This window comes from Hylobates moloch, unplaced genomic scaffold (genome assembly GCF_009828535.3).
Source record: "Hylobates moloch isolate HMO894 unplaced genomic scaffold, HMol_V3 SCAFFOLD_2, whole genome shotgun sequence".
NCBI classification, from domain to species: Eukaryota; Metazoa; Chordata; class Mammalia; order Primates; family Hylobatidae; genus Hylobates; species Hylobates moloch.
The window spans coordinates 152,181,107-152,193,005 of record NW_026652277.1 but is presented as its reverse complement, the minus strand read 5'-3'; the positions used below and the strand labels follow the sequence as shown (position 1 = coordinate 152,193,005).

Below are 11,899 nucleotides of genomic sequence, written 5' to 3'. Positions count from 1 at the left end.
AAATATTAATCAATTAATCTAAATAGAACCATTCGGCATATAGTATATTACTCAATTTATAATCTGGAATTAGCACCACAATGATTCATGCACTGTAATATCCACTACTGTACTCCCTCCTACACACTGAAAAGCTTTATATTTTGGGAAGAATTTTGCCTTAATAACCACCACAGTGGGATTTTGCCCTCATTTCCTGTGTATTTATTCTGGGTGGTGTTTGCAAGACGATGAGGATCTATTTTGGTGGGGTTCTTTTCCTTGAGGAGGAAGTAAGAGCACTGCGCCTGTCTCCAGCTCCATAACTGCTAGACAGATCAGACAGGGGCTCTGCCAGCCAGGCTCCAGGAAGGCTTCTCCCTTCTGATGGAATAACCAAACAATTGTTACTATTTACAATGGCCCAAATGGAGAAGTATTCTTAGAACAATAAGAAAAGGGAAAGTCAGCCACCAGCAGGAAAGAAGGCCTTCAACCAATATCAGACTCAGAGAATGTGACTGTCCTTTCAATGTAAACAGTTTGCACAGCACTTCTCTAAATAACAATACAAGGAGTGCGGGCCATGTGCAGGGCCCCTACATACACTATTATCTCTAATTCCATAACAGCCTTAGCAGATGTGTATTAACCCAATTGGACATCTGAAGACACCAAGGCCCAGAGAGATCATAATAACCTATAGAAGTTTCCGTGACTGGTGGATGTGACAGTCAAGCCCCAGTTTGTATAATACACAGCCATAATCTTATCTACCACTTTTAAAAATTAAACATGGATGAAATGTTTACAGTTCTTTGTGAGTGAATCTATAATTTTGTTTAAAAAAAGCACAAGGCAGTGCTGAGGTCTCCTTTAACAGTTTGAAATACATTCTTTTTCTTCTGAGTTTCTCTGAATATTACAGAGGCAATGGGAACTTGAAGGAAATTTGCTGACTGCTGTGTGTGACAGCATACCAGCTTCCTTTATCACATACAAAAGGATTCCCCTGGATCTCGCTCATTCTGCAAACAATGCACAGGGCGAACTCTTATTCCGCTTACAGTAACTTTAAATCTTGAAGGCAAGGGTGTAAATTAAGGATCTAAGCCAGGTGTGGTGGAGCGCACCTGTGGTCCCCACTACTCAGAAAGCTGAGGTGGGAGGATCACCTGAGCTGGGGAGGTCTAAGCTGCAGTGAGCTGTGATTGCACCACTGTACTCCAGCCTGGGTGACAGAGCAAGACCCTGTTAAAAAAAAAAAAAAAAGATGAAGAAGAAGAAGAAGTAGAAGGAGAAGGCGATTAAACATCTACATTAACATGACCATCATACTAAGTTTTAGTACAGCTTGGGTTATCCACTGCATGAGCATGAGTGTGACGTGCGATGTATGCATCTGAAAAATCATTCTCTGTCACTAAATATTTGGTCTCTTTTCCATTAGCATTTAACTTTTCATTGATGGTTTCTATTAAATGCTAGATCAATGAAGCAATTCTTCACCTTAATTGCATGTCATTTAAAATAGGCGAGAGAAGAAAATAATGACTCTACAAGTGAGATGTCCATTGGATTGGTTTTGGATATGTAATCATGTATGAGAACAAGTCAATAATTATTGACTTAAGGACTATAATGGACCATGAAAAGTTACTAGTTTTCTAGTTGTTTCTAGGTGTGATGATGCAAATAATTTTTTAGTTTTCTATTAACTTTTTCTTAGGTTTTCCAGGGCCCAGCCTGAGCCTACTCTATACTTAGGTAGAGTATAGAGAACTATACAAAGGTGCACTAAGTGCTTATTATTTGAAGCTCTCCTTCTCACTGCCCAGCATGCCAATCTCATTTGAAGGTTTCCTGTTGTCAGGTTCTCCTGCATTGGCCTGCCACCAGCCACAGGAATATCCACTATGCACACAAGAGAGGACCTCATGCTCCCACGAGCTTCTGTTGATAACACTTTCATAGATGGGGTCACAATTCACTAGTTTCCATCACAGAAAGCAGGATTCTGGGCAAATCAGTCAGAAGACAAGTATGCTATAAAGTTAGGATGACAAGAGTGGGGGTCTGGCATCTGGAACTCTGTTTAGGGCACCCGACTTGAGGAAGATGAATTAGAATGGAAGATGAGTGCTATGAACTACATTGTGTCATCCACTCCCGAAAAAATTCATATGCTGAATCTCTTCCCCTCAATGTGATTGTGTCTGGAGATGGAGTCTTTGGGGAGGTTAGGTTTAAATGAGATCTTGAGGGCCCTCGTGATGGATTAGTGATTATAGGAAGAGACACCAGAGAGCCTGCTTCCTCTCTCTTGTGGTCATGTGAGGACACAGCAAGAAAGTGGCTGTCTGAAAGCCAGGAAGAGAGCCCTCACTGGGGAACTGAATCAGATGGCACCTTGACCTTGGACTTCCCAGCTTCCAAAACTGGGAGAAATAAATTTCTGTTGTTTAAGCCACCCAGTCAATGGTGTTTTGTTAATGGCAGCCTAAGCTGACTAATATAAAGAATGATAAGAAGGGAAGCATTAAAAGAGAAACTCTTCTCCAAAAGGGAGGTAAAGGGTTTCCTCATCCCTTTGCCTAAGGTCACCTGAAGTTTACACTTTGTTAAAATGATCAATCTATAGGACACCAGGCCTTAAGATGGCTGCCATGCCTGCAGTCTTTTCCAGAGAGAAACACTGTATTCACAGCCCCTGCTGAGGAAGATCTCTAGAAAGTCCTTTTTTTTTTTTTCTTTTTTTGAGGCAAGGTCTCACTCTGTCACCCAGGCTGCTGCACAATGTCGTGATCATGGCTCACTGCCTCCCAGGCTCAAACCATCCTCCCAATTCGGCCTCCCAAGTAACTAGGACCACGAGCGTGTACCACCATGCCCTGCTAATTTTTTTGTGTTTTTTTTTTTAGTAGAGACAGGGTTTCGCCATGTTGCCCACGTTCGTCACAAACTTGTGAGCTCAAAGCAATCTGCCCGCATCCGCCTCCTAATCTAGGAAGTTCTTTAAGTGTAGGTGGACATGTTTTGCTCCACATCAGTCTGCCACCCACAGACAGCTGGACTAAGGTTCATACCTAACCCAAAGGCAGCTAAACTAGTCAGACCAACAGCCTGTGAGGTGGTCTGATGCCAAAAGCTCTGCCCTTTATGAATCATGGTGATTAAGTTGACCAACCCAATCTTCTCTCTTGAGACTTTGAAGTTACCTAGTAAAAATGAACTATATGGTAGCAGAAGAATATAGACACACAGAGAGATGCGAAGGCAGACAGAATACTCAAGAAGTTGGCAAGGGAACAACCAGTCATTAGAACTGTGTGGAATCCTGAATCACTTTTCAGAACATAAATTGAGTTCTAGTCTCCATGGGAAGCTATGGTTTTGTGATTCCTTGTTGTGAGCCTTTTTCTGGACTCTGGTTTTCTTGTAAGCTTTAGAAGAGGAAACCTAGTAAAAAATTCTTTCTTACTTTATTTCCACAGGTGTTATTCCACAAGACATAACACTCTGGCTTCATCTCTTGCGGTAGCGTGAGTAAGTCTCTTTCCAGCAAACAAAAAGGCCACATAAACGATGATCTAAAATAGCTTATCTGTATGTTTTTTTCTATATAAGATGTTAGGTTACATAAAAGTTTAGGAAGTGGGACTTAATAGGTTGTCTTGGAACTTTTCTAGCTTAAGCTCCAATAATAAGAAAGGTAGAAAATAAGTATTCTTACATTTTTAAGGAGATATGCTAGACAAATCTATGTAAGAAATTACATAGATTTCAATTCAATTAATATCTGTTACATGAATGAATTAATGAAATACCTGAAAAGAAAAAAATTTCAAGTGTTTGCAGAAATATCTGAGAAGGAGTTTCAAGAGTTCGTAGTATTTCAATTTTTTTTTTTTAGTTTTTATTTTCTCTGCTTCCTAATTTTTAATTTTTATTTCCCCTTAGTAAAAAGTGGCCATTCTCAAAATGTGGTCTGCAGACCCTTAAAAGTCCCCAGGATCCTTTCAGAGGATCTGAGAGGTGAAAAGTATTTTCATATAGTATACGTTCCTTTTTCCATTGTTCGACATTTTCACTGAGTTTGGTAAAAAGGCAATGATGGGTGCCTTGCCCTGACTCAAAACAGTGGCACCCTACTAGTCATTGCACCACCTATTCATATTTGAAGAAAAAAAAAAAAAAGCTAGCTTCATTGAAGAATGTCCTAGATGAAGCAATAAAAATTTTATTACATCTCAATCTTTAAAATAATGTTCTTGTGGTGTAATGAGGAGTACTGTATTGGTCCATTCTCTCATTACTATAAAGAAATACCTGAGACTGGGAAATTTTTAAAGAAAAGAAGTTTAGTCAGTTTAATTGGCTCATGGTTCCGCAGGCTGTACAGGAAGCATGATGCTGGCATCTGCTCTGCTTGGGAGGCCTCAGGAAATTTACAATCATGGCAGAAGGCAAGGGAAATGTGGGGCAGGCACGTTGCATGGCCACAGCAGGAGCAAGAGACCAAGGGGAGAGGTGCTACGTACTTTTAAATGAACAGACCTCACAAGAACTCACTATTGTGAGGACAGTACCAAGGGGATGGTGCTAAACCATTCATGAGAAACCTCCTCCATGATCCAATCACCTCCCACCAGGCTCCACCTCTAACACTGGGGATTACATTTCAATATGAGATTTGGGCAGGGACACACATCCAAACTATGTCAAGTACACAGAAAGCACCTCTGCTGCCTACTGAGGTATGGTGGTTGTCTCAAGGAAAAGTACTTATGCAACAGAGTGGTGGGCTGAATCAGCCACTTTTTTCATGAAATACTATTTTTATTTGAAAGAACTGACAGAAAACTGTAGTTCTTCAAACATTGGTATTGACAGACTTTTTTTAAAAATGAACAAAGTGGGTCTGTCATTTCAAAAAAAGATTTGGCAGTATTTGTTGGGAATAATGAAATCTGAGCTTTCAAGTGAAAATTAGAATTTGGAAAACTTGTAGCTGCCATAACAAACTTGACAGCTTTGAAAACTTCAACACTTTTTTGTTGTTGTTCTGGTGAGATCGGTGATGATATTAACAGATGTGATTTTTGATATTGCATAGTGACATAGATCAACATTTACAAGATCTGCATATCTCATGGAACCAAATTCTCCAAATGACTAATACTTAATATTACAAAAGTCATGAGTCAAATGTCTGTCTCAAGCACCAAATAGATCAATGAATTTTTTTAGACCAGTGAATTTTGATGTAACAGAGTATGAAATTTTTATTGATATAGTTTCAGATATCATGTTATAACAAAACTGTAAGAAGCTATCACTTGCTGAGTTTTAGTATAGTATCAAAGAAGGACATCCATAATTAATTATTTGAAAATGCTGTTAAAATACTGTTTTCTTTTCCAAGTACACATTTGTATGAAACAAGATTTTCTCCGTATACTTAAACCAAAGCAAAATAATACAACAAATTGAGCACAGAAAGAGAAATTAAAATCTAGCTGTCTTCTTTTAAGCCAGGTATAAAAGAGATCTGCAAAAATGTAAAATAAAAGCATATTTCTATTTTTGCTTTGGAAAATATAATTACTTTTCAGAAAATGTGTTATGTTGACATGTAATGAGTTTTATTATTATTTTAAATGCATTAAAATATTTTCAAACTTTTCAGTTTTAATTTATATTATGGTAAATAGCAATAGACCTAATCCATGTAAGCGAAACCTCTTTGAGTTTCTCAACAATTCTTTTTTTTTTTTTTTTTTTTTGAGATGGAGTATCGCTCTTATTGCCCAGGCTGGAGTGCAATGGCGCAAGCTCCACTCACTGCAACCTCTGCCTCCCGGATTCAAGTGATTCTCCTGCCTCAGCCTCCCAAGTAGCTGGGACTACAGGCACGTGCCACCACACCTGGCTAATTTTTTTGTGTTTTTAGTAGAGACAGGGTTTTGCCATGTTGGCCAGGCTGGTCTCGAATGCCTGACCTCAGGTGATCCAGCCACCTTGGCCTCCCAAAGCGCTGGGATTACAGGCGTGAGCCACCACACCCAGACAACAATTCTTTAAAGTGTAAAGGTGGCCTGAGACCAAAACATATGAGTTACTGCTTTTATCCCTTTAACCTACCTTAAAAAGGTAGGTAAACAAAGAAAGATTATATGCATATTAACACACAAGAGAAAAAAAAATACAGACACCAAAGGGAATTCTTGTTATAGAATTGAGAAGCAAAGTTCCAAATAACATGTATGAAAAATATTTTACTAGCATACTGATTTCATTTTAGCTAGGAATCCAGCATAGCATATGAATGCAGTGTCAGCTATTAGATTATATTTAAACTAAGACAGTAATTGCGTAATTGATAAGAAACATGCAAAACAACTCATCTAATTTGAATCAAATGAGAGACTATTCATATTTTGAAAATGTATTTATTATTTAATGCCACCAGGTTTAGTTATAAAAAGACTTGAAACTAAACAAAGATCTTATTTGCATGCTCATATTCCTGTACAATATTCAGATAACAAAAGCAAAGCTAAATTTTTAGAAGTTGTACAAGAAAGTGCTCACAATTTATTCAATACATTTGATAGTATAAGAAAGACTATATTTTGGTGAAGGTGGTAACAAGTTTCAGTCAAATTCTGCCCATTATAATTAATTTCAACATGATTGTTTCAATTATTCTGCTTCTGGAATTTGTTCTGTCAATACCTGAAATAGACTGTTAGTTTTGACTTAAAATATTTCCAGTCAAGATTTTTGTATAATTCATTTTAGTCAATATCTGATCTATAGCTTTTGGGGGATTTTTTTGGTGCAACATTGACTAATGTTTTTCGCCAAGTAAGAAATAGGTATTTTTTTACAGAATACAGATTCTCTCAGACCTGTCGTGCTGACCTGCTGTTTTTATAATTATAATTCTTATACAAGTAGAAAGTTAAATTTACAAACTACCTACCTAAACCAAATTCAGTAAGATTAAAGTTAACTAGCATAGTTGAATATGATCACGTAGCTTTGCAGAAATTAAGTCACTGCTAGTAGCAAGCACCGGGCTCCCACGACTGCAGCACAGCTCCTTTGGGTGAGTACGTGGATACCACTACTGAACTGTCTGATGATTGTACCCACCCACGACTTTTTGTTTTAAACAAATTGCAGCAAAATCTTCCTGTCTATACGATACTGTGATATTGTTCTTCACCGATGTACCTATTAGTATTACTATGGCATTTTTATGTTTCCCTCCTCACCCTCAAGGTGATAGTATTAGGAGTTGGGACCTTAGGGAGGTAATTAGGCTCTGCTCTCATGAATGGGGTTAGTGCCCTTATAAAAGAGCCCCCAGAGAGACCCCTTGATTCTTCCATCACTTGAGGACAGCAAATCTGCCTCAATTTTGGACTTTCCAGCCCCCAGAACTGTGGGAAATAAAATTCTGTTCTTTATAAGCACCCAGTTTATGGCATTTTGTTATAGTGGCCCAAACAGACTAGACAAATATCCAAAGCTCTAGAATTCCGTGAGTACTGAAAATGCCTGTGATCAGGCCTATTTTGACAGCAATAGTTGTCTAGATCATCTAGATAATCCCAAACTTGATCATATCAATTATTTTTATTGTCTTTAGAAATGAAAACACAAAACAAGAATTTTGTAGAGAACTTGAGTGACTTTAAGTGTTGTCTTCAGAGTCCAGTTTAAGAAACAATGGTTCTGATTAGGAAGACTCAAAGCTGCAGGAAAGATCCTGCCTTCAGGGGAGGGTCTCATAGGTGGTTTTATTCCTGAAGTTGAATATTTGCAAGCTTTTCAAAGCTTTCAGAGCTATCATAATCAAAGGGCCACAAGATGGAGAAGCCATTTTTTGAAAAAAGATCCTTTATATTAGGAAAATAAAATTTTATGCATTAATCTCCACTTCCTGAGAAAGGGCTGTACATGTCTTTCCATTAAAAATAGCAAGTTTTCATGTCAAGAACACTTTTATTTGCAAACCTCATAGTAAATTAGCAGAGCAAATTCTGGCAACATCTGCCTCATTCTTAAAATCTAAAGTAGGAATTAGCAAGCTATACCACCTGTGAGTCAAATCAGCCCACTGCCTGCTTTTTTATACATGTGAGCTAAGAATATTTTCAACATTTTTAAAGTATTGTTTAAAAAGAAAACAGAAAACCATATGAAACAGAGGACTTATGTGGTTTGCAAATTATAAAATAGTTACTATCTGGCTCTTTATAGAAAAAGTTTGCTGACCTCTGCTCTAAAGAATTGCTTCTTTTTAGAAAGCAATATTAGTTTTATCTTGAGAAAAAGGGAGATAATATTCACATTCTATCTGTCCTCTTTCTTCTTCACCCTGTTTTATTCTTTGTTTACCTTTTCTAGCTGTGAAAGTAAAGGCTTTTATCATGCTACTAGATTTGTTGTCTAAGTTCTATCATTCAGTGCTTTATTTTAAAAACAGGTGAGAAGGCAATTTATATTAATCCTCTTTTAAAAAAAGAAGACACTAATATGAAATAGTCTGATTTTTGACTTGTTTTTCTGTGGGTAATTATTTTTTTAAAAAAGAAAATGTGACCTATTTACCTTAAATGCCTACAAAGTAAAGCTATTTCTTAATGTCTTTGATTTGCATTCTTATTTATTTATGTATTTATTTATTTTACTTTATTGTTTGGAGACAGGGTCTCACTCTGTCTCTCAGGCTTGAGTGCAGAGGCACAACCAGGGCTCACTGCAGGCTCTGCCTCCCAGGCTCATGTGATCCTCCCACCTCAGCCTCCTTGAGTAGCTGGGACCATGAGCACGTGCCACCATACCTGGCTAATTTTTTATTTTTTGTAGAGACAGAGTCTCCCTCTCAGGCTGGTCTTGAACTCCCAAGCTCAGGTGATCCTCCTGCTTCAGCCTCCCAAAGTGCTGGGATTACACATGTGGGCCGCTGCACCCAGCCCTTTTCTTTAGTAATAAGAATAATAAAGTAGGTCACTAACGTGGGAATAACTTGAAGAATGTTTAACCTGAGTTCAGAGCATCCCAGATGGAATATATAATTGTTAAACTCAAAACATTAACCTCATTTTCTAAATCTCTTTTCCCAGGAATTAAAGCATGAATAATATTTGTTTGGTAAGATCTAAATGGCTTAGTAATCTCTAAGCCTGCAGAGAAATTCACTTTCAGAATTGCAAAATGGTTTATAAGGTTCATTAATAGTCAATTTTAAGTATGATTAAGTGCTTAGACTATTGTTAAGTACCCAAGAATTACTTGTTGTTGATTAACTATTATGATCTCCTTTACCTGACTCAGAGAATGCATTTAAGTAGCCAAAGAAATGTGATAATTACTCATTAACGAAACAAAATGTGGTGGGTATCTGGATTCCTTTTAATCCTTGGTGGTTTATTTAAGAAAGAACATTGGAAACTAATTCCACAGGGAAAATGCTGTTGCTGAAGAAGGCGTTGGGACACAGATTGCTGACAACAGGATTTGGTTTTGAGAACTGAATTTGAAAGACCAAAATGAGTTATGTTTTCTTCCCTGAAGGCAGATGGGTACTTGTTAAGAACTTCCTTCAGTAAGAAAGTTAGGATCCCTGCCACGTTCTCCACCTCCTCACAGTTTCCTCCCTTCTGGAGCTCTCCACGGGAAGCAGGCACGAGTCACCAGAAGAGGAAGGCTCTTGGTGGGACACTCTTGGTGGTCCGAGGACTCCATCAAGGTCCTAGAGGGTGAGCCCATCTTAACCAGAGATGGCAGAACTTGACCCAAGAAGGCCTTGTGGTCATCGGGGCTGTACGCAGCACACCCCTGGCACATTCTGTGCCTCTCTTCTTTTGACTCTAATTGTTGCCAGCAAACAGCGACATCAGGACTTTGGGGAAGGTTGTGTCCTCCAGGCCTTTGTTAAAACTTTGTAAAGATGTAGATGGCATTGCCTTCCTGGGCACCAGCAGAATCCTACTCATACCCTACTAATCCTTGTTTGCAAACACAAGGTGTGATCAGTCAGGTCCCCCATGGCATGGTGCTGCAGGCTGCCCTTACCAGAGTCAGGGGCCACCACCAGCTTTGTTGCTATCCTGGATTTTTAGATACTGCCCTGACCTCCCACTCTGAGCTCCATTCTTTCCCTGATTCCTTAGGCTGCTTGGACTTGAGCCTGACTTGTCCAGTTCCTAGCCTTTTATTCTTCCAAGGGTGCACCAGGGCAGCTGGGATCTCTGGATCTTAAAGCACCTCCTCTTCTACATCCCCCCAACACCCCACATGCAGGACCACACCTCCACCTTTGCCCCTGCTGGACTTTGACTTCTGGGTACACCCGGAGCAGCCAGACAGCTTGCAGTCTGAGCTTTGGCCTGCATTTTAGAATTCAACGTTGTCGCCTCTTCAGGCTTAATGTTTCTACATTTGCTGCTGTAATTTCCCCTCCAGCTCTGAGCTCTAGCTCTGCCTTGGCTTGCCTGTTACCTTGGCCACACAGCCAAGCTGGCAGGTTCCCCGAAGCCAGTCTATTCATGCCCATTCCTCAGTTTGCTGTAGCTATTTGTGTGCTCCAGCTTCCAAGAAGTCTCCAGACATCGGACAAAGGCTGAAACGAAAGAGTAATAGGAGGTAAGTTATCTTAGCAGGTTCCCCTGTGAATGCTGGTGAGGGGTTGCTGAAAGGAACTTCTCAGATCAACACTGACAAGGATTCTCAAGTGAAGGCTTGGTGATAGAGTGAGATAGATATTTAATTTAGATCTAGAGATATAGAGGACAAGCCTAAATTAAAACAACTCTTATAGATGAGAAAATGGGGGACCAAAAATATTAACTGCCTTGGCCACTATCGCTCTGATTAAAATAGAGCAACGTTGGAACCAGCATCTTGCCTGCTGGATGGGTACAGTGTTGTCTACCCTTATTCATTCAACAAGTATTCATTGAGCCGTCTACTCCAGGCCATGCCACTACAATTTAACAGTTCTTGGCTGTATAATAAATAGGTGCTAGAAAACATATGAAGTAAATATAATAAAAGGTAGCCGTTGTAAGGGACATTAATCTGGTTAAAAATAAATAAATATATTTAGAATTTTAAAATAATTCAATGTTATTTATGCTGGTGTGATGCTAGAAGTATATGTAATAAGTTTTTATGGAAATTCATAAATAAGAGCTACCAAATTGTGCTGTGATTCTCAGGAAGGTTTCTTATGTTGGATGGTAGAGAAATCAAACTGGAAGGCAAGATAAAATTTAGATACGTTGAAAAGAGAGGGAAGCTTTTTTCAGTAGGAGAAATGGAAGTTTTGTGTTGAGGATTTAAAAGAGAAGATTGTGTAGTTAATGTGGGAACAAATTGTAGAAAGCTTTGAGAAAAAGCCAACCAAAAATGTTCATGGGGGGTCGGGCGTGGTGGCTGACACCAGTAATCCCAGTACTTTGGGAGGCCCAGGCAGGCGGGTGACTTGAGGTCAGGAGTTTGAGACCAGCCTGGCCAACATGGTGAAACCCTGTCTCTACTAAAACTACAAAATTAGCCGGGCGTGGTGGTGCATGCGTGTAATCCCAGCTACTCGGGAGGCTGAGGCAGGAGAATTGCTTGAACCTAGGAGGCAGAGGTTGCAGTGAGCCAAGATCCTGCCACTGAACTCCAGCCTGGGTGACAGAGCAAAACCCTGTCTTAAAAACAAAACAAAACAAAACAAAAAAAGCGAAAGTGTTCACATGGCACTGGAGGGCCACTGAAGTATTAGTAAGGGAGTGCCATGAGGAAGCTAGGCTTTAGGAAGACTGCTCCAGCAGTGCTAGATTGGGGTGAGGGTGGGGGGCAAGAAGGAAGAAGGTGAATGCCTAGAATTGGTACAATAAGTTATTTAACATCA

The 11,899-nt window shown here is 39.3% G+C and overlaps 1 long non-coding RNA gene across 1 annotated transcript in view; it reads right to left on the bottom strand.

The window, feature by feature from the left end:
- Positions 1-9,386: 9,386 nt before the first annotated feature.
- The window catches only part of LOC116476069 (uncharacterized), a 66,520-nt gene continuing 64,007 nt past the window's right edge, over positions 9,387-11,899 (bottom strand). Inside the window, exon 3 of the long non-coding RNA XR_009210800.1 lies at positions 9,387-10,618. This is a non-coding gene — a long non-coding RNA (uncharacterized LOC116476069). The remainder of the gene's footprint in view (positions 10,619-11,899) is intronic.